Source organism: Triturus cristatus, chromosome 1_2 (assembly GCF_964204655.1).
Source record: "Triturus cristatus chromosome 1_2, aTriCri1.1, whole genome shotgun sequence".
Taxonomy (NCBI): Eukaryota; Metazoa; Chordata; class Amphibia; order Caudata; family Salamandridae; genus Triturus; species Triturus cristatus.
In genome coordinates this window covers 40,907,818-40,931,263 of record NC_140580.1, presented here as the reverse complement: position 1 = coordinate 40,931,263, position 23,446 = coordinate 40,907,818, and the positions used below count along the sequence as shown (strand labels likewise).

At 48.1% G+C, this 23,446-nt stretch overlaps 1 pseudogene; it reads right to left on the bottom strand.

Annotated features, from left to right (window-relative positions):
- The window catches only part of LOC146866706 (fish-egg lectin-like), a 166,826-nt pseudogene that overhangs the window by 39,889 nt on the left and 103,491 nt on the right, over nt 1-23,446 (bottom strand).

Sequence of the window (23,446 nt, the reverse complement as noted above, 5' to 3'; positions counted from 1 at the left end):
TTGTAATCCAACGGTTGGCTTGTTTTTGGGGCATATTTGGCAATATTTGCGATTGTGGGCTAGGGGTTGTTAATGAGTTGCCTCCCTTCAGCTGCTTAACTTCATCTATAACTTTAGATAGAAATGCTGGGAGCGACGAAAGTGAGTCTATGATTGGGGAACAGCAACAAACCGCTTGAACGAGCTTTGCAGAGGATTGTGCTCCTAATATTAGATTATTCAATTTGTCCAATTTATTGTCAATTCCTGCTGTGAACAGTGCTAAGGCGTTTAAAAGGTCTATCTGCACATCCAGTTTATCAGAGTGATAATTTAAGGCATTTACTGTTTGTTGAAAAGTTTGTAGAAGTTGAGGCCAGACACCAATTGCTGTGGAGTCCTCTAAGTTGGACTTTACATTTGGCATATGTTTAGGAGAGTTTTGAGTATTTTTCAGAAAAAATGACAAGTCCGCTAAAAACTGGTCATCTTGAACTGGTTTTTTAGGTGATTGTGATAATGGTATTGTTACTGCTGTTATTGGTGTGAATACAATGTGTTTGGGACTTGTGGCATCCGAATAATCCTTCGGTGTACTGATAGTTTGGGGTGATTCAACTAATCGTAAATTTTTGTTGCAAAGATGGATATTTTGCGCATGGATTGTGGTAAATATTTCGTTACCGGTACTATTTTTTATGCGGTAAAATCTATCGAGAATAACTCAGTAAAATGAGAGGCAGAATCCGTGGTATTAGAGCGTTTAAAAAGGCTTTATTCCTATACAAAGGAACACAATTCGAATTATGGGCCTTCTATTCCATCACCACGAAAGTTCAGGAAGGAAGGAACATATATTATTGACAGATAGGTAGTTTTATAGAAAATACATTACAGTAAAACAGATGCAAGAGGCGTAACAGCTGATAAAAGGTGCATACGTAGCTAATAGAGGGCGTAATTTAATAAACGTCATCATACATGATGTAATATGTGGGTGGATCCATAAGAGAATCCTGCAATGTCAGCAGAAATAGTTGGCAGAGATGCGCACGCAGCCGCATGACGTGTGATTGACGTGCAACTAGAGGGTGAAAGGGACTTGACATTTAGCTCTACATGTGGAGACAGAAGTCTGGGGTTATGTCAACCTAATCCCAAATCATATCTAATATCCTATGTTTAAAGAACAGTGTTATCCAAAAAGAGAGGTCTCTTAGGATAGAATCTTATTCTATACTGACTATACTGACTGTTAGTGCGTGTACAAGCGTCTAAGTGTCTACACTAGATGCGAGGGAGCAGGAATATTCCATGGTAACGGGGCTATGAATTACTTGCATGAGGGCAGCGAGGCCTGGCCCTTTGCACGGTAGCTGGGGGAATGTTTACCTAAACTACTAGACAGGAATGCATCGGATGAGGAGCGAAGGAGATAATCTCGAAGGTGAAATACAGTTTTTGGCAGGCGACAGGCTGGATCAGGCTCCGTTAGCCGCGCAGGGAGTAAGACAAAGTTCATGGTCACAGATGCAGGCTCGGACTGGAGCTTTCAGAGGCAGAAGGCAGAAAAGGCTTGAAGACAGAATTCGGGCCTACTCGCCTGAATCTGTAAAATGTGGAAAGTGAACCATATAAATTCGGTGGCCTTTCATACTTAGGAATGGAATATCTGACCCATTCATGGCGGATCTGAAAGAGGACATGTTGACGGTGGACGCACATATATTTGCGTCTTCAAAAGTGGAATAGGAGGGAACATACATGTACTTATAGCATGTACATGGAGCCGTTGGGGTCTACGATAGGGGACATAACTGATCACAAAATTCATATTTCCTCATTCCCTCCTTGTCCCCTTCGGACCCTTAGGAGATATCGATCTTCATCAATCCATCGATCTGTTCATATAGCATCATTTGTTCTTCTTTCTTCTTCCGGGATCCCGAACGAAAACTTGGATGTGGGATACACGAGGTGGCACACAGACCACAAATCGCTGGCCCACATTGTAGACATAAGCAGCAACTGAATAGTATGAGAAAGCCAATACCTAGGAAGGATAGTATTCTCCATCCCCAGGCTGACAACACGCCCCAGAACCAACCGGACCAAGTCCAGGTGCCTGGACTCTGGTGTATCTGGCTTACAATCTTATGAAGGCGAGTTATGGCTTTATATACTGATGGCGAATTTTCTGGGATGAAAATGCAGCAACTTGATCCGATGACCCTACAAGCTCCGCCCCTATCGGCCAGGATGACGTCAAGGACAAGACGATTTTGAAGCACAACAATCCGCATAGCAGACTGTTCTTCTGTTAAATTGCCTAAGGCGGAAATAGTTTCGTTCACTACTGCTTCAAGGGTTCTGGTTAATCTACGTATCAGCTTACTATTAGTGACTGTACCTATATAGGGAAAGAAACCTTTATTAAAATCTGTGTATTTCTCCCATGCTGTTTCAGTGTAATCGACAATTGGGAGATCTCTCTGCCGTCTATTGTGTACTAAATGGGTATTTCTGTGATAATCAGGAGGAGCTAGGAAAACAGGTGGCAGAAGGAATGCTATGTAACAGGTACCATCCCAATCTAAAGGTAGGCGTATATATGCGGTCTGGCCACATATAAAGTAGGAATGACGAGAAGCTCTAAATGTAGACTTGCCTTGATCACTGAATTTTATTACAGTGGTGCATTTACTATGGCCCATGTGTATGGAGCCATTCTTTCTTATACATAGTTCCCCTTTTACTGGGAATACGGACATGGCGGGCAAGATTGGTGTAGCTTCAGATTCAACGTTCAGGATCATGAGGTTAAGTGTAAAATTACCTAATCCATATACTTCATTTTCTAGATCAGTTCCTGTTCTTTTGGGAAGTCCCTCCTTGTTAGGGTAGCAGACTTTAAGCAAAACTAAGTTCAGGTTTCCCCATACCCAGTTGTCTTGATAAACTGCAGAATTTGAATCTAGGGTATTAATCAAACTAAACCATGCTCCACAGGAGCCATTGTGTGTGAACGGATAGGGAAAGAGGGGCAAGACTCCCTTATAGTTCTGATAGGGAGGGAGTCGGCCACATATCCAACAATTTGTGGCATTGCTGGTTTGATGGGAATGATGTAACATACTAATAAAAGTTAAACCAGATTGGTCGCACACTGCTACACCTACCAGTCGTGTTCCCCCAATGAAAATGGTCCCTGAAGGTCAGCGTCGGCGGATACACCTATGCTCGAGTGTGAATGCAAGTATGCGTGGCGTGTGCCATCCCTGGACACGTGTTTCGAGGTAGTTGCCTCTCGTCAGCAGGGAGTAGGAAAATGTGTGGGGTTGCTGTGTAAGCTGCTAAAATCGTTATCAGGTCTAGTACCTCTCGTAGCGCGCAGGTGCGTAACCATGAGTCCGTCGACTCCACCGGCTCAAGGGAGCCTGAATATAAAGTTAAACCAGATTGGTCGCACACTGCTACACCTACCAGTCGTGTTCCCCCAATGAAAATGGTCCCTGAAGGTCAGCGTCGGCGGATACACCTATGCTCGAGTGTGAATGCAAGTATGCGTGGCGTGTGCCATCCCTGGACACGTGTTTCGAGGTAGTTGCCTCTCGTCAGCAGGGAGTAGGAAAATGTGTGGGGTTGCTGTGTAAGCTGCTAAAATCGTTATCAGGTCTAGTACCTCTCGTAGCGCGCAGGTGCGTAACCATGAGTCCGTCGACTCCACCGGCTCAAGGGAGCCTGAATATAAAGTTAAACCAGATTGGTCGCACACTGCTACACCTACCAGTCGTGTTCCCCCAATGAAAATGGTCCCTGAAGGTCAGCGTCGGCGGATACACCTATGCTCGAGTGTGAATGCAAGTATGCGTGGCGTGTGCCATCCCTGGACACGTGTTTCGAGGTAGTTGCCTCTCGTCAGCAGGGAGTAGGAAAATGTGTGGGGTTGCTGTGTAAGCTGCTAAAATCGTTATCAGGTCTAGTACCTCTCGTAGCGCGCAGGTGCGTAACCATGAGTCCGTCGACTCCACCGGCTCAAGGGAGCCTGAATATAAAGTTAAACCAGATTGGTCGCACACTGCTACACCTACCAGTCGTGTTCCCCCAATGAAAATGGTCCCTGAAGGTCAGCGTCGGCGGATACACCTATGCTCGAGTGTGAATGCAAGTATGCGTGGCGTGTGCCATCCCTGGACACGTGTTTCGAGGTAGTTGCCTCTCGTCAGCAGGGAGTAGGAAAATGTGTGGGGTTGCTGTGTAAGCTGCTAAAATCGTTATCAGGTCTAGTACCTCTCGTAGCGCGCAGGTGCGTAACCATGAGTCCGTCGACTCCACCGGCTCAAGGGAGCCTGAATATAAAGTTAAACCAGATTGGTCGCACACTGCTACACCTACCAGTCGTGTTCCCCCAATGAAAATGGTCCCTGAAGGTCAGCGTCGGCGGATACACCTATGCTCGAGTGTGAATGCAAGTATGCGTGGCGTGTGCCATCCCTGGACACGTGTTTCGAGGTAGTTGCCTCTCGTCAGCAGGGAGTAGGAAAATGTGTGGGGTTGCTGTGTAAGCTGCTAAAATCGTTATCAGGTCTAGTACCTCTCGTAGCGCGCAGGTGCGTAACCATGAGTCCGTCGACTCCACCGGCTCAAGGGAGCCTGAATATAAAGTTAAACCAGATTGGTCGCACACTGCTACACCTACCAGTCGTGTTCCCCCAATGAAAATGGTCCCTGAAGGTCAGCGTCGGCGGATACACCTATGCTCGAGTGTGAATGCAAGTATGCGTGGCGTGTGCCATCCCTGGACACGTGTTTCGAGGTAGTTGCCTCTCGTCAGCAGGGAGTAGGAAAATGTGTGGGGTTGCTGTGTAAGCTGCTAAAATCGTTATCAGGTCTAGTACCTCTCGTAGCGCGCAGGTGCGTAACCATGAGTCCGTCGACTCCACCGGCTCAAGGGAGCCTGAATATAAAGTTAAACCAGATTGGTCGCACACTGCTACACCTACCAGTCGTGTTCCCCCAATGAAAATGGTCCCTGAAGGTCAGCGTCGGCGGATACACCTATGCTCGAGTGTGAATGCAAGTATGCGTGGCGTGTGCCATCCCTGGACACGTGTTTCGAGGTAGTTGCCTCTCGTCAGCAGGGAGTAGGAAAATGTGTGGGGTTGCTGTGTAAGCTGCTAAAATCGTTATCAGGTCTAGTACCTCTCGTAGCGCGCAGGTGCGTAACCATGAGTCCGTCGACTCCACCGGCTCAAGGGAGCCTGAATATAAAGTTAAACCAGATTGGTCGCACACTGCTACACCTACCAGTCGTGTTCCCCCAATGAAAATGGTCCCTGAAGGTCAGCGTCGGCGGATACACCTATGCTCGAGTGTGAATGCAAGTATGCGTGGCGTGTGCCATCCCTGGACACGTGTTTCGAGGTAGTTGCCTCTCGTCAGCAGGGAGTAGGAAAATGTGTGGGGTTGCTGTGTAAGCTGCTAAAATCGTTATCAGGTCTAGTACCTCTCGTAGCGCGCAGGTGCGTAACCATGAGTCCGTCGACTCCACCGGCTCAAGGGAGCCTGAATATAAAGTTAAACCAGATTGGTCGCACACTGCTACACCTACCAGTCGTGTTCCCCCAATGAAAATGGTCCCTGAAGGTCAGCGTCGGCGGATACACCTATGCTCGAGTGTGAATGCAAGTATGCGTGGCGTGTGCCATCCCTGGACACGTGTTTCGAGGTAGTTGCCTCTCGTCAGCAGGGAGTAGGAAAATGTGTGGGGTTGCTGTGTAAGCTGCTAAAATCGTTATCAGGTCTAGTACCTCTCGTAGCGCGCAGGTGCGTAACCATGAGTCCGTCGACTCCACCGGCTCAAGGGAGCCTGAATATAAAGTTAAACCAGATTGGTCGCACACTGCTACACCTACCAGTCGTGTTCCCCCAATGAAAATGGTCCCTGAAGGTCAGCGTCGGCGGATACACCTATGCTCGAGTGTGAATGCAAGTATGCGTGGCGTGTGCCATCCCTGGACACGTGTTTCGAGGTAGTTGCCTCTCGTCAGCAGGGAGTAGGAAAATGTGTGGGGTTGCTGTGTAAGCTGCTAAAATCGTTATCAGGTCTAGTACCACTCGTAGCGCGCAGGTGCGTAACCATGAGTCCGTCGACTCCACCGGCTCAAGGGAGCCTGAATATAAAGTTAAACCAGATTGGTCGCACACTGCTACACCTACCAGTCGTGTTCCCCCAATGAAAATGGTCCCTGAAGGTCAGCGTCGGCGGATACACCTATGCTCGAGTGTGAATGCAAGTATGCGTGGCGTGTGCCATCCCTGGACACGTGTTTCGAGGTAGTTGCCTCTCGTCAGCAGGGAGTAGGAAAATGTGTGGGGTTGCTGTGTAAGCTGCTAAAATCGTTATCAGGTCTAGTACCTCTCGTAGCGCGCAGGTGCGTAACCATGAGTCCGTCGACTCCACCGGCTCAAGGGAGCCTGAATATAAAGTTAAACCAGATTGGTCGCACACTGCTACACCTACCAGTCGTGTTCCCCCAATGAAAATGGTCCCTGAAGGTCAGCGTCGGCGGATACACCTATGCTCGAGTGTGAATGCAAGTATGCGTGGCGTGTGCCATCCCTGGACACGTGTTTCGAGGTAGTTGCCTCTCGTCAGCAGGGAGTAGGAAAATGTGTGGGGTTGCTGTGTAAGCTGCTAAAATCGTTATCAGGTCTAGTACCTCTCGTAGCGCGCAGGTGCGTAACCATGAGTCCGTCGACTCCACCGGCTCAAGGGAGCCTGAATATAAAGTTAAACCAGATTGGTCGCACACTGCTACACCTACCAGTCGTGTTCCCCCAATGAAAATGGTCCCTGAAGGTCAGCGTCGGCGGATACACCTATGCTCGAGTGTGAATGCAAGTATGCGTGGCGTGTGCCATCCCTGGACACGTGTTTCGAGGTAGTTGCCTCTCGTCAGCAGGGAGTAGGAAAATGTGTGGGGTTGCTGTGTAAGCTGCTAAAATCGTTATCAGGTCTAGTACCTCTCGTAGCGCGCAGGTGCGTAACCATGAGTCCGTCGACTCCACCGGCTCAAGGGAGCCTGAATATAAAGTTAAACCAGATTGGTCGCACACTGCTACACCTACCAGTCGTGTTCCCCCAATGAAAATGGTCCCTGAAGGTCAGCGTCGGCGGATACACCTATGCTCGAGTGTGAATGCAAGTATGCGTGGCGTGTGCCATCCCTGGACACGTGTTTCGAGGTAGTTGCCTCTCGTCAGCAGGGAGTAGGAAAATGTGTGGGGTTGCTGTGTAAGCTGCTAAAATCGTTATCAGGTCTAGTACCTCTCGTAGCGCGCAGGTGCGTAACCATGAGTCCGTCGACTCCACCGGCTCAAGGGAGCCTGAATATAAAGTTAAACCAGATTGGTCGCACACTGCTACACCTACCAGTCGTGTTCCCCCAATGAAAATGGTCCCTGAAGGTCAGCGTCGGCGGATACACCTATGCTCGAGTGTGAATGCAAGTATGCGTGGCGTGTGCCATCCCTGGACACGTGTTTCGAGGTAGTTGCCTCTCGTCAGCAGGGAGTAGGAAAATGTGTGGGGTTGCTGTGTAAGCTGCTAAAATCGTTATCAGGTCTAGTACCTCTCGTAGCGCGCAGGTGCGTAACCATGAGTCCGTCGACTCCACCGGCTCAAGGGAGCCTGAATATAAAGTTAAACCAGATTGGTCGCACACTGCTACACCTACCAGTCGTGTTCCCCCAATGAAAATGGTCCCTGAAGGTCAGCGTCGGCGGATACACCTATGCTCGAGTGTGAATGCAAGTATGCGTGGCGTGTGCCATCCCTGGACACGTGTTTCGAGGTAGTTGCCTCTCGTCAGCAGGGAGTAGGAAAATGTGTGGGGTTGCTGTGTAAGCTGCTAAAATCGTTATCAGGTCTAGTACCTCTCGTAGCGCGCAGGTGCGTAACCATGAGTCCGTCGACTCCACCGGCTCAAGGGAGCCTGAATATAAAGTTAAACCAGATTGGTCGCACACTGCTACACCTACCAGTCGTGTTCCCCCAATGAAAATGGTCCCTGAAGGTCAGCGTCGGCGGATACACCTATGCTCGAGTGTGAATGCAAGTATGCGTGGCGTGTGCCATCCCTGGACACGTGTTTCGAGGTAGTTGCCTCTCGTCAGCAGGGAGTAGGAAAATGTGTGGGGTTGCTGTGTAAGCTGCTAAAATCGTTATCAGGTCTGGTCTTCTGGGGTGAACCACCCAAGAACTTCATGTACCAGCTTCCCTTGGGGCGACCCGGAGGAGGGGCTAGCGGTGTGCGCTCCATTGCGATTGTTTCTAAAAATGGCTCCCTCGAGCTTTGAGCTGACGAGCTCCTGGACGACGCACCTGCGTGCCTGTGCGGGCACTGAGGCCTTTGACGGTTGCTTGGCGGCCCTCTCTTCCACCCCTGACTATTTTCTCTACTGATGAGGGAAGTTATCCCGAAACCCGAGCCATGTCTCGGGCGATACTTATAAACCCGGGACATGTATCGGGTCTAGAGATCATCAGTCCAACAAGTACTTACTTGCACCCACTGGGGTGAACCACCCAAGAACTTCATGTACCAGCTTCCCTTGGGGCGACCCGGAGGAGGGGCTAGCGGTGTGCGCTCCATTGCGATTGTTTCTAAAAATGGCTCCCTCGAGCTTTGAGCTGACGAGCTCCTGGACGACGCACCTGCGTGCCTGTGCGGGCACTGAGGCCTTTGACGGTTGCTTGGCGGCCCTCTCTTCCACCCCTGACTATTTTCTCTACTGATGAGGGAAGTTATCCCGAAACCCGAGCCATGTCTCGGGCGATACTTATAAACCCGGGACATGTATCGGGTCTAGAGATCATCAGTCCAACAAGTACTTACTTGCACCCACTGGGGTGAACCACCCAAGAACTTCATGTACCAGCTTCCCTTGGGGCGACCCGGAGGAGGGGCTAGCGGTGTGCGCTCCATTGCGATTGTTTCTAAAAATGGCTCCCTCGAGCTTTGAGCTGACGAGCTCCTGGACGACGCACCTGCGTGCCTGTGCGGGCACTGAGGCCTTTGACGGTTGCTTGGCGGCCCTCTCTTCCACCCCTGACTATTTTCTCTACTGATGAGGGAAGTTATCCCGAAACCCGAGCCATGTCTCGGGCGATACTTATAAACCCGGGACATGTATCGGGTCTAGAGATCATCAGTCCAACAAGTACTTACTTGCACCCACTGGGGTGAACCACCCAAGAACTTCATGTACCAGCTTCCCTTGGGGCGACCCGGAGGAGGGGCTAGCGGTGTGCGCTCCATTGCGATTGTTTCTAAAAATGGCTCCCTCGAGCTTTGAGCTGACGAGCTCCTGGACGACGCACCTGCGTGCCTGTGCGGGCACTGAGGCCTTTGACGGTTGCTTGGCGGCCCTCTCTTCCACCCCTGACTATTTTCTCTACTGATGAGGGAAGTTATCCCGAAACCCGAGCCATGTCTCGGGCGATACTTATAAACCCGGGACATGTATCGGGTCTAGAGATCATCAGTCCAACAAGTACTTACTTGCACCCACTGGGGTGAACCACCCAAGAACTTCATGTACCAGCTTCCCTTGGGGCGACCCGGAGGAGGGGCTAGCGGTGTGCGCTCCATTGCGATTGTTTCTAAAAATGGCTCCCTCGAGCTTTGAGCTGACGAGCTCCTGGACGACGCACCTGCGTGCCTGTGCGGGCACTGAGGCCTTTGACGGTTGCTTGGCGGCCCTCTCTTCCACCCCTGACTATTTTCTCTACTGATGAGGGAAGTTATCCCGAAACCCGAGCCATGTCTCGGGCGATACTTATAAACCCGGGACATGTATCGGGTCTAGAGATCATCAGTCCAACAAGTACTTACTTGCACCCACTGGGGTGAACCACCCAAGAACTTCATGTACCAGCTTCCCTTGGGGCGACCCGGAGGAGGGGCTAGCGGTGTGCGCTCCATTGCGATTGTTTCTAAAAATGGCTCCCTCGAGCTTTGAGCTGACGAGCTCCTGGACGACGCACCTGCGTGCCTGTGCGGGCACTGAGGCCTTTGACGGTTGCTTGGCGGCCCTCTCTTCCACCCCTGACTATTTTCTCTACTGATGAGGGAAGTTATCCCGAAACCCGAGCCATGTCTCAGGCGATACTTATAAACCCGGGACATGTATCGGGTCTAGAGATCATCAGTCCAACAAGTACTTACTTGCACCCACTGGGGTGAACCACCCAAGAACTTCATGTACCAGCTTCCCTTGGGGCGACCCGGAGGAGGGGCTAGCGGTGTGCGCTCCATTGCGATTGTTTCTAAAAATGGCTCCCTCGAGCTTTGAGCTGACGAGCTCCTGGACAACGCACCTGCGTGCCTGTGCGGGCACTGAGGCCTTTGACGGTTGCTTGGCGGCCCTCTCTTCCACCCCTGACTATTTTCTCTACTGATGAGGGAAGTTATCCCGAAACCCGAGCCATGTCTCGGGCGATACTTATAAACCCGGGACATGTATCGGGTCTAGAGATCATCAGTCCAACAAGTACTTACTTGCACCCACTGGGGTGAACCACCCAAGAACTTCATGTACCAGCTTCCCTTGGGGCGACCCGGAGGAGGGGCTAGCGGTGTGCGCTCCATTGCGATTGTTTCTAAAAATGGCTCCCTCGAGCTTTGAGCTGACGAGCTCCTGGACGACGCACCTGCGTGCCTGTGCGGGCACTGAGGCCTTTGACGGTTGCTTGGCGGCCCTCTCTTCCACCCCTGACTATTTTCTCTACTGATGAGGGAAGTTATCCCGAAACCCGAGCCATGTCTCGGGCGATACTTATAAACCCGGGACATGTATCGGGTCTAGAGATCATCAGTCCAACAAGTACTTACTTGCACCCACTGGGGTGAACCACCCAAGAACTTCATGTACCAGCTTCCCTTGGGGCGACCCGGAGGAGGGGCTAGCGGTGTGCGCTCCATTGCGATTGTTTCTAAAAATGGCTCCCTCGAGCTTTGAGCTGACGAGCTCCTGGACGACGCACCTGCGTGCCTGTGCGGGCACTGAGGCCTTTGACGGTTGCTTGGCGGCCCTCTCTTCCACCCCTGACTATTTTCTCTACTGATGAGGGAAGTTATCCCGAAACCCGAGCCATGTCTCGGGCGATACTTATAAACCCGGGACATGTATCGGGTCTAGAGATCATCAGTCCAACAAGTACTTACTTGCACCCACTGGGGTGAACCACCCAAGAACTTCATGTACCAGCTTCCCTTGGGGCGACCCGGAGGAGGGGCTAGCGGTGTGCGCTCCATTGCGATTGTTTCTAAAAATGGCTCCCTCGAGCTTTGAGCTGACGAGCTCCTGGACGACGCACCTGCGTGCCTGTGCGGGCACTGAGGCCTTTGACGGTTGCTTGGCGGCCCTCTCTTCCACCCCTGACTATTTTCTCTACTGATGAGGGAAGTTATCCCGAAACCCGAGCCATGTCTCGGGCGATACTTATAAACCCGGGACATGTATCGGGTCTAGAGATCATCAGTCCAACAAGTACTTACTTGCACCCACTGGGGTGAACCACCCAAGAACTTCATGTACCAGCTTCCCTTGGGGCGACCCGGAGGAGGGGCTAGCGGTGTGCGCTCCATTGCGATTGTTTCTAAAAATGGCTCCCTCGAGCTTTGAGCTGACGAGCTCCTGGACGACGCACCTGCGTGCCTGTGCGGGCACTGAGGCCTTTGACGGTTGCTTGGCGGCCCTCTCTTCCACCCCTGACTATTTTCTCTACTGATGAGGGAAGTTATCCCGAAACCCGAGCCATGTCTCGGGCGATACTTATAAACCCGGGACATGTATCGGGTCTAGAGATCATCAGTCCAACAAGTACTTACTTGCACCCACTGGGGTGAACCACCCAAGAACTTCATGTACCAGCTTCCCTTGGGGCGACCCGGAGGAGGGGCTAGCGGTGTGCGCTCCATTGCGATTGTTTCTAAAAATGGCTCCCTCGAGCTTTGAGCTGACGAGCTCCTGGACGACGCACCTGCGTGCCTGTGCGGGCACTGAGGCCTTTGACGGTTGCTTGGCGGCCCTCTCTTCCACCCCTGACTATTTTCTCTACTGATGAGGGAAGTTATCCCGAAACCCGAGCCATGTCTCGGGCGATACTTATAAACCCGGGACATGTATCGGGTCTAGAGATCATCAGTCCAACAAGTACTTACTTGCACCCACTGGGGTGAACCACCCAAGAACTTCATGTACCAGCTTCCCTTGGGGCGACCCGGAGGAGGGGCTAGCGGTGTGCGCTCCATTGCGATTGTTTCATACTAATAAAAGTGTTGTTGCGCAGCGCAAATCTATATGACAACTCATGTGGAGGTAATTCACTAAAAGAATGTTCTGCAGTTATATTATAAGCATGCTTAGGAATAGGGTAATACATGTGCAATAGGATGCTGACAATGATGATCAAAAGACTTAGAAAAAACAAAATTAATAATGTTACTGTACAATGACTACGAAATGATTTACAATACGCTTGCTTCTTGAGCAGCATTTGATTATTTCTTTCTCTATTCCGGTCCAGAGGATACATGTCAAAGACAAATTCAACCGATTCACCTTGGAGAGGACTTAAACAATCAAATTGTCTGACTTACTGGACCTCAATTTTAATTTATATAGTTCTGAGTTCGATTGCTCAACCAAAGGGAGCTTTGAGTCTGTTTTTGAGGAAATACAGGGTTTAGTCTCTATATTGGATGGTAGTCCATAAAATTTCTTGATATGACTCGAGTGCAACCATCCTTTTCTTCCTTCGATTTTCACGGCTGTCCTTGTGGTGAGTAAAACTAACTTCGGTGACTTCCACCTAGGATCCAGTTGGGTCTTCCGGTCAAAGTTCCTGACCAGCACCAGATCCCCAGGAACCACGTCATGGGGCTTCACCTCAGTATTATCGGGAAAAGCTGCGGATACCTGTGAACGACAAGATTGTAGTGCAGACATCAAGGAAGCCAGGTAATCTGTCAGCATATTACAGTCAACGTCAGTTATTTTGCGAGGTATAGGCGTCCCCCACATATTTGGTGGTCTACCGAAGATCACCTCATACGGGGATAGCCCTGTTCGAGAATGTGCTACCATTCTCATGTAAAAGAGCGCAACTGGTAAGGCTATTATTCAATCGACTCCTTTCTCTCTACATATTTTGGACAATCTAATTTTCAGAGTTTGATTATGGCGTTCTACGAGTCCTGCTGCCTCGGGATGTCGGACACAGTGAAATTTCCATTGATAACCTAATAGAAGGGAAACGTGTTTCATTAGTTCGGATGAGAACGGCTGGCCGTTATCTGAGTAGACAACACGTGGTAAACCGTACCGTGGGAAGAATTCTCAAACTAACTGTTTGGCAGTAGTCGGGGCAGTGTAATCTGAAACCGGATATGCTTCTGTCCAACGGGAAAGAGCACAGACAACTACGAGAACATATTTGAATCCTCGACATCGTTCCATCTGGATATAATCCATCTGGAGGACTTCAAAAGGGTGATCGGGAGTTTGGAATCCACCCTGTTCTACGGGGATGCTTTTACCTGGATTAAACTGACAACATATCATACAGGTACGAACTTTTTGTTTAGCTGCGGCTCGCAAGTGTTTGTTAAACCAAATGTGTTGAATGCTGTCTAGCATAGCTTTTTCTCCTAGGTGCGCTGGACTATGTATAGTGTTAATGATGATTTGGACCATAGAGTCGGGAAGAAACCATACAGATTTTTCCTTCGTCATCCATCCCTGATCTGTTTGGATCCCTCCTAATTCAGTCCATTTCTTTATTTCTTCTGGTGTAGCGTGTGTCTGTATGTCAATTACATCAAGGGCGGGATCCTTAACTGTCATGCAATGTGTTGGTGTCGGAACTATTGTCTTTGTCATGTCAGTTGTGTGAGTCTGATTCTGAGCAGTCTGTTTAGCTGTTCTGTCAGCTAGGTCATTACCCTGAGAAATGATATCGGTAACTTTTGTGTGGGCTTTGCATTTCATAATCGATATTGCAGTAGGTAGATGAATCGCATCTAATAGAGCTTGAATGAGGGGTCCGTGTTGAATGTGGGCACCGTGAGAAGTTAAATAACCTCTCTCTCGCCACAACACGCCGAAGTCATGGACAACTCCAAAGGCATAACGTGAATCTGTGTATATGTTGACTTTTTTATTTTTGGCTTGAATACAGGCTTGTGTCAGAGCGGTGAGCTCTGCTGCTTGAGCTGACAAAGTGTTAATACAATGTGTTTCAATGACTTCAGTGTCTGTTGTGACTGCGTAAGCGGCCACTAGCTCTCCTGTATTTGTTCTCATACATGACCCATCTACATACAATGTCAAGTCCGGATCTGACAAAGGGATGTCTGTCAAGTCTTGTCTGGGTTTCGTCGTGATAGTAATGACTTCGACACAGTCATGTGCCAATGGATCTGTTCCGCTCACTGGTAACAGTGTGGCAGGATTTAACGTATTACAACGTCTGATTTCTATGTGTGGCTGAAACAATGTTAATTCGTAACCGGTGAGTCTCGCTATAGTCAAGTGTTGTGTTTGTGTGCGGTTCAAGAGAACCTCTACTGCGTGTGGTACTTGTACTGTCAATTGATGTCCCAACACTATGGCATCGCTTTGTCTGATTGCTAAAGCTGTTGCTGCCACTGATTTCAGGCACGCAGGAAGTGCCTGAGCTACTGGATCTAATGTACTAGAGAAATAAGCACAAGGTTTGTGTGATCCTGCTTGTTCCTGAGTGAGTACTGACAAGGCAGTACCTTCGCGTTCTGTAACAAAGAGTGTAAACTGTTTACTGTAACATGGTGTTGCTAGGACAGGTGCTTGGCATAAAGCTTTCTTTAAGCTTTCAAAGGCGTGTGTATGTTCTGGAGTCCAAGGGAGGACAGTCGATGTGGCTGCCTCCTGCGTTGTCAACTGGATGAGTGGTTTTGCTAGAAATGCATATTGAGGGATCCACTGCCTACAGTATGAAGTGAGGCCTATAAAAGCCCGCACCTCCTTTTGTGTCTTGGGTGGTGACATGTTAGCGATTAACTGGATGCGGTCGGATGTAAGCTGCCTTCCCTCCTTGGACAGCGAGTGCCCAAGGTAAACAACTCGCTGGACACAGAATTGCAGCTTAGAAGGGGACACCTTGTGCCCCTTGTCGGCCAGAAATTTTAGAACCGTAAGTGACGCGGTTTCACATTCATGTTCGCTTCGGGCGGTGATCAGCAGATCATCGACATATTGAAGCAAGGCAGTGTTAACTGGCATGTGGATACTGTCAAGTTCTCGTTTCAGTGCTTGGCTATAGATGCTGGGGCTTTCTGTAAATCCTTGAGGTGCGCGTGTGAATTTAAAACTTCGTCCATTTAAACTAAAACCGAACAAATATTGACTTTCTGGATCTATTGGGACACTAAAGAAAGCATTCTTGAGATCAATTACAGTGAAAAACGTTGCTTCTGAGTCAATAGCTGTGAGTAATGAGGATATATCTGGGACCACGGGGTATTGTGGCACAATACATTTATTTAATTCGCGCAGATCAATAACTAATCTATATACTGGTGGAGCTTTTGGATCCGTTCTTTTAAGAATCGGGATTATCGGAGAATTACATACATTGGAGTCTGTTTCGACAACCACTCCTTGTGCAATGAGCTCGTCAATGATTTGCAGTAAAGCCACTACAGCATCTGGTGGTAACTTGTATTGTCGTATTCGTGGTAGTACTATTCCTGATTTCAGTGTAACTCGATATGGTGTAATGTTCATGCAACCAACATCAGTGGGGCCTTGTGCCCATAAATGTGTAGGTAAATTCTGCAGTCGGTGATCCATGTCTCTGGACACGTAGTGACCTTTAAAGTCACGTAAAAATAGTCGTACTCCTTCCGGAGAACAACATATTATGGCTCCTAGAGCTTTCAATGTTTTTATACCTAACAAGTTTTCTGGACATGATTTAGTAAGCAATAAATCTGTTGTACGTGTCAATGGACCTACTGTGAGTGCAAGAGGTTGTGTTACGTCATTAATTATAGGTTTTCCTGAGAATCCAAGGGAAATATTCTGTGAGCCTGAGAGGGGTGCCCCTGGAACTTCACTACTTCTTATAGTTGTTCTGCTTGCCCCTGTATCAAGTAAAAACTTTCTGTCTTCCCCTAATAGTTCACTATGTACATAAGGTCCCTCTTGGTCTACAGGAACCTCTATAAGGGGTAAGCCAACTTCCCTCTCTAGGCTATCTCATGAGTATCGCTGATAATCGGGATAATCTGTTTGTGCATACTGATACATTTGTTGTGTTGTTGCTTGAGTTGCAGCGACAGGCTGCGCTTGTGGTGGTGCTACGATCTGTTGTGGAGCTGCCTGTTGCGGAGCTAATTGTTGCGGAGCTAACCTAGGTTGTGCATTCTGAGGTATTTGTTGTTGATTCTGATCCTGTCTAGGTGGACGTGGTCTCTCATGTGTTCTACCTGTGGCTATATTATGTTTCAGGACTGGACAATCGTGTATATAATGACCTGGTTGTTTACAATAGTTGCATGTCCCTTTTGCAGGACTTGCGGAATCACCCTTTTGGTGACTATCGGCTGGAACTGATTGTGCAACAAGCATTTTCATTTTTGTATCTTTCATACGTCTTTGTTCGTGTTCTTGTTCTTCTCTAATTCTATTGTGATGATATTGTAACATCTGTAGCATCTGTGATGGGGTATTACCTTGCCAGGTACTTTCGAATTTCAATACTCTATTCTTGACTTGTAGCAGAGAATTTTCAACTAATTTTGTCACAAACAGATGTGGATATGACTCACTACTGGCTTTTATGCCACTATTTATACTAAAACATTTTTCAAATCGGGAATAGAAATCACTAGTGTCTTCATCTGGTTTTTGTTTACAGGCTGAGATTGCACCCCAGTCTTCCTTTTTCGTAGTTAGTAAACGTGGCAGTACCTGTATTAGTAATCCTGCTAATGCTGTAGTCTTATCCCCAAGCCCTGCTCCTGCAGCTCGGGCCTTTTCTTCGTTTTCTAATGCTGTCCAATCTATCTTTTGGTCTCCCACCTCCCATTCCTTTTCTTTGAGTTTCTCATAAACACCTGCAGGTAATAGTACTTTCAATATTTTCATAATGTCGGGGTAGGTATACTCTCCCATGAGTAACATGTCTTTTATCTCACGGTGGAAACCTGCTGGATCTTTGTCATGACTGGGTACTACTTTCTTCATTTCTAATAATTCCAGTTTAGTTATAGGCGTGTACACAAACACGCGTGTGAAATTATCGTCGGCACCTCTGATCGGGTGCACTTCGCGTAACGGGTTCTGTCTATCTATGTGATACATTTTTCTTCCCATAATGGGAACTGGAACGTGTTCTGGGCATACGAAATTTAAATATTGGTTTCGGGATTCTAGTATTTCCTTAATCAAATCAGTACCTGATCCTCTCCATATGTTGGTGAGTAGTTCTGTCAATATGTCAGGTAAGGGTCCTGGATCGGAGTGTTGGTTTTTATATAATATAAGGAGGTGTTGAATCATGTATATACTAGCTAAACACTGTTCATATGGGTCTAGATTCAGAAACGTGTGTGCAAGTACATCGTCATTGTATTCGCCGGGACTGTCAGCCCATTGTACTGCTGACCTGGCTAATTCTTGTTCGTCCATGGAATCAAGCACGTGGTACCCCCTTCGATCTCGGAGTAATTTATCAGCGGCTTGGAATAAGTGTTCAGGGGATTTTGCATTTAGCACAGGGTTTGGAAGATGTCTATTACATTCTGGACGTATTGGACGTATTGGGTTGTTAAAACCTCTGGTATTATTATGGGGTCTTCCTTTACCTACATAAGCTATTGTATCTACTTGGTCTGATTCTTGCTCCTCCTCCCCTCTGTTTAGGTCAGCGGTGTCTACCTCTAATCTTTCTTCGTGTATTCGTTCTACTTCTTTGCGGATTTTTCGGTACATAGCTACTATACATAACTGTTTATCATGTCTTCCCTCTGATATATTCCGACCCCAAGTGACAAGTGTTTGCATTTCTTCCGGATTTACCCCAGGCCGGTCTTGATTTCTAATTACACAGTTTATGAGGAAACGTAACAGTTGTCCCTGTACCTCCGCTTTCTGGTACTCCATGGCTCTGCTAATACTTTCAGGACCTCGCCCTGACTGGACAAAGTGATATATATTTTCTAAATGTGTATTCATTCCTGGTAACTTCGTTAAATATATGGCAGCTCGTCTAATACGTAATGATGACAGCAGCATTTCGTCCCGTTTACCGGGCACAGGATCATATCTACAATCTACTAGAAGTTCCTTAAGCATGTCGGGAGTGGCTAGTTTGGGCGTACGTTGGAGGGCTAAATCTCTAAGGGAAAATTTATTTCCTCTGGGTGGCGTAGAAAAAATGTCTGTCGTACCTCCTGTAGCACCGTCTGGGGTGCTGGACGTGAAAGGATTTGTTGAGGGTGAGACAGCAACCGTCGTTGTGGGAAAAACTGTAGAAACAGATGTGCTTGTCGGAATGTGTGTCGAAGCGTGTTGTTGCGGAGGTACAGACGAATGTTCTTGGCGATGAGCATCATCGGCAAGCAGTCTATGTGATGCGGTATTAGCATACTCGGGAGCTGCGTCATCTAAATAGCGGGAAAGGAAAACATCTTCTGCGGTTCTGGGATGTCCCTTGGGATGTGCTTTTATTGGAAACAATGGAGTTGGCAAGTCTTTTGGTATTTCCGGAGTAGCCTTAGGTAACCCTTCGGCCAGAAGTGGATACATACCCTTCATAAGGGCGTTTCTTTGTCTATCTACTTGTTCTGATTTTACTCGAGTACCTTCCTCAAGTAATAGATTTTCTCGGACTTTATTTGAATTCTCCTTACTTTTTTCTTCCTGTCGGTGTGCTTTTTCTGTACGTCTATATGATTCTTTACGCCATAATTCAATGGCATCTTTCTGTGACTGTCTGGCTTTCTTTTTCCATAATTCTTCTTCTACTCTCATGATGCAATCTGCATCCCAGGTCCCCGCTGCGGGCCATCTCTGACTCTCTGGTAATTCTTTGGTGTAATCTACCCATAAATCAAGAAATAATACGGCATCTAGGCCATGCCTATGATACATAAAGTATCCTGGAGTATCCCTAGGTGGAATGGGAACAGCTTCTTCGAGTACACCTTTTCTAGTTTTGATCTGTCTTAGTTTCGAAAAGAGCGGCATTTTTAGATCTTGTTTCTAGAACACACTTTATACGAGAAAACACAATAATGAACAGTCATTCATACCACAATATATAGAACGTATTGAAAACATTTAACGCTTAACAGTTTTACGAACAATGATAACTAATAAGAAACTAGTTACTGACATTATACTGACACTGGATAATATTTATTTATACATACTATATTACTATATATACTGCTAAACAGTACAGATACACTGCTAAAACAGTGCAGACCGGATTTGTGTACCCAAACCCGTCTTGACCGGCACAGACTATGTGCACGTTAAATGCCTCCCCGGTAATGGTACTCACCGGGTAGCTCGGAACGGAAGGCCTCGGAACGGAACTTGAAACTGGACCGGACTGGATTCGACTCGACTGGACTCGGAACTTCGGAACCTGGCGGGTCTCTGTATACCTCGGATCTTGCTCTCTCAGCTAGGCTCTGGTCGGGATACTTCGCACTTCTCACCGCCTCGTCTGGGTGTTGATCGCAGCCTCAGTCGTCCCCGCTTGGCCGGAAGGAGACACAGGAAATCCTGCAGATACGCGTTTTTGTTGTCCGTTCAGCTGTGGCAGGAGACCGGGCCTGCAACGCACCGCCGGCGCGTGAGATGAGAAAGTGTCCCTGTTCGGGCGCCAATTTATGTGGTAAATATTTCGTTACCGGTACTATTTTTTATGCGGTAAAATCTATCGAGAATAACTCAGTAAAATGAGAGGCAGAATCCGTGGTATTAGAGCGTTTAAAAAGGCTTTATTCCTATACAAAGGAACACAATTCGAATTATGGGCCTTCTATTCCATCACCACGAAAGTTCAGGAAGGAAGGAACATATATTATTGACAGATAGGTAGTTTTATAGAAAATACATTACAGTAAAACAGATGCAAGAGGCGTAACAGCTGATAAAAGGTGCATACGTAGCTAATAGAGGGCGTAATTTAATAAACGTCATCATACATGATGTAATATGTGGGTGGATCCATAAGAGAATCCTGCAATGTCAGCAGAAATAGTTGGCAGAGATGCGCACGCAGCCGCATGACGTGTGATTGACGTGCAACTAGAGGGTGAAAGGGACTTGACATTTAGCTCTACATGTGGAGACAGAAGTCTGGGGTTATGTCAACCTAATCCCAAATCATATCTAATATCCTATGTTTAAAGAACAGTGTTATCCAAAAAGAGAGGTCTCTTAGGATAGAATCTTATTCTATACTGACTATACTGACTGTTAGTGCGTGTACAAGCGTCTAAGTGTCTACACTAGATGCGAGGGAGCAGGAATATTCCATGGTAACGGGGCTATGAATTACTTGCATGAGGGCAGCGAGGCCTGGCCCTTTGCACGGTAGCTGGGGGAATGTTTACCTAAACTACTAGACAGGAATGCATCGGATGAGGAGCGAAGGAGATAATCTCGAAGGTGAAATACGCTTTTGACACTTCGATGAAATTGCGCAGGCTTGTATTGGAGCCTTACTCGTGGCACCCCCCGCTCATTTATATAACCCTATCGACCGACCCACGGCCGCCCGCTCACCGCACCGCTCAGGCGAGAGACCGGGAGACTAGGCCAGGCCTCACCTCTGTGTTATTCCCCTCAAGAGGGGTCACACTGATAGTGAGGCTGACAGTAGAACTCACCAGCCAGTGGCCACAATAGGCTGCAAGAGCGTTGGACGCGACGGCGGCCTCACAGGGGGGGGAAAGAGAGCGGGAGGAGCAGCCCCAGAGCTGGACAGGGTTGCCTCGCCCCCGCACGCCCGCAACTAGGCCGCTAGGCAAATTGATGGGTACAGCAGGGGAGAATGGACGGACCACAGATGCAAAAAATTGCAAAAAGGCAACAAGGCAAGGCAAGGCAAACTTATAAGGCAAACTTTGTAAGAGCATAACAGGGGAGCAGGGGAGCTAGCAGGGGAGCTAGCTTGTGGAAGCGGGCACTGGAGAATGCCGGGAGAGCTGGGCAGGATCTAAATGTGCTGCAAAGAGCAGCACGCCGCGACGCCGTGTGACTCCGGGGGGGGGGGGGATTATGGCAAGGTTTTCCCATCGCACCAGCCAACCTGCTGAAGCTCCCAACACACCTCCACCTTCGGTAGCGAGGCCCTCAAGGCCTCCCCAACCAAACCCCCGGTTCCGCCGACTTACCGGGACTCTCTCGGCTGCCGCTGCTACTCCCACCGGTGCGCCTCCAAGGTCTCAGCTACCGGCGTCCCAAAGGGACAGGGACCAGCTCCCTCGCTCACCCGCTCAACGCGCCGCAGCCTTGCTCACCGAGCCCAGCCGTGCGGTCTACGTCCGACTCCGCCTACCTCCCCAGTCACGCCTTGTCCTTGCCTCAGCTGACGGGAAGTTCGAATGCTCAGCGACTCCTACGTTAGTGGGGCGCGGCCTCTCTAACAAACAGTTACCCGACAGCGGCAATTTGCTAGGTAGTGTTCAGGTACATCGGAACAAGTTCATGTAGGGAAAATAGCAGAAGAAGGGAATAAAAAAAAAATAATAATTCCCACAAGTAGAAGACGTGCAGAGGAATATCTCAGTCCTTCCTTCACGGTGGGTGATCCCAGTCGTCGCCAATGTAAAGATGGGTCTCAGGCGGTGATAAGTAGAAAGATGTTTATTGAGAAATAAACGTATAAAAACCCACCAGTGCGGATGAAAGAGCACCTCCAGCACCGGTCAGCGCAGCATACACAATGCCCCAATACACATTCTAATTTGTGACCTAGCAACATAGAATACTACTAACACGAGAGCAATGACATAAAGAGGATTCCACACAACACTCACTTCTCTTGTTACAATCATTTATGAGAATATGAAAATGTGTAGAAAGGTGTGTGCCACAGAGACAGGATGCCTATTCCCTGCAGAGCACCCATAAGTACCCAGGGAAGTCTCATGGAGAAGTGTGGTAGCCATGAAAGTCTCAGGAGATCTGAGGTTTCCATGACATTTATGTGCTGCTAAACTACTGTATTGGGCATTTACTGGAAAAGATTCAAGAGCGGTTTGTACTCAAATCAGCACTGCCAATTAATGCTATAATTCCAAACTAATTGACCTGCGCCTGCCACCTTTCTTGCAGTGTCTGCACTGGGACTGAGCCCAGTATTGCACTGCAGAATACACACAGAAGTGAAGTCTGAGTACTGCTGCAGTGAGCCATAAAGCACTGCACTGGGCTTACAGCTTTCAAAGGCACAATCTCAAGAGTAAACACTTGAAGTTAGATCTTTTTGGGGAGAACATGTATCACAAAAACATTTCATTGTTAGTTGGTTCATGTAGTACCTGCGATATGCATCCCCCAAGTTGTTCACACCGTACACAGAGCCATCACTGCCCACTTCAATCATGGAAAGCTTGCCTTCCACTTGCTGCCAACTGGAACCACTGCAGGAACTTGATGTTACGGAAGATCGGTAATAGATGTCATCAACAGAGTTCACTCCCTAGCAGCCCAGAGGGCCACAGCTGTAGTACTTCAGCTTCCCTTCAATCTGGGACCAGGGAAGAGTCGACCTATCATTGGTTGACACTGTTTCTTGGTCGTGAAGGCAAAAAATGTCATCATTCATGTTCGCACCAGAGATAAACTGGGCTCCACCTGCATCAATCTGCTTTAGAAGCCCTGGAAGTAAAATGAAGAACAATATATGTGAGGACAACTGAAGTTTAGGTGGACGGACTCCCCCCCCCCTACTAAATATTGACTGCATCAATTGGAATGCATTTGAGGTGGGCGACAATATTAGACTATGGAGCTAGTGCAATGGCATACCTACCTCTCCGCCAGAGAAAGAATGGACTGGCTGACTTCCCTTCCCCCTCCAACCTTTGAGGACATTTTCCTCCCCTCCAAAGTGTGCGTTGTTCCCCATTGGCCGGTATGTGTGTAGATTTGCTACACACTGTTTCTGCAATGTGTGTTATGTTACGAAACTTCGTATCCATCAAGACCATGGCATGAAAATCGCTATCAAGTAGGGTCTCCGATTTCTGGTGGGAATCTGCAAATAACATACCCCAAACCATTCCGATTATTCTAGAAAAACGGACACTTACTGACATTTCCTCAGAAACAAAAAAATGCACAAATATACAAAGATCAGAGTCCGTTATAAGAATTTGCAGTGCAGATG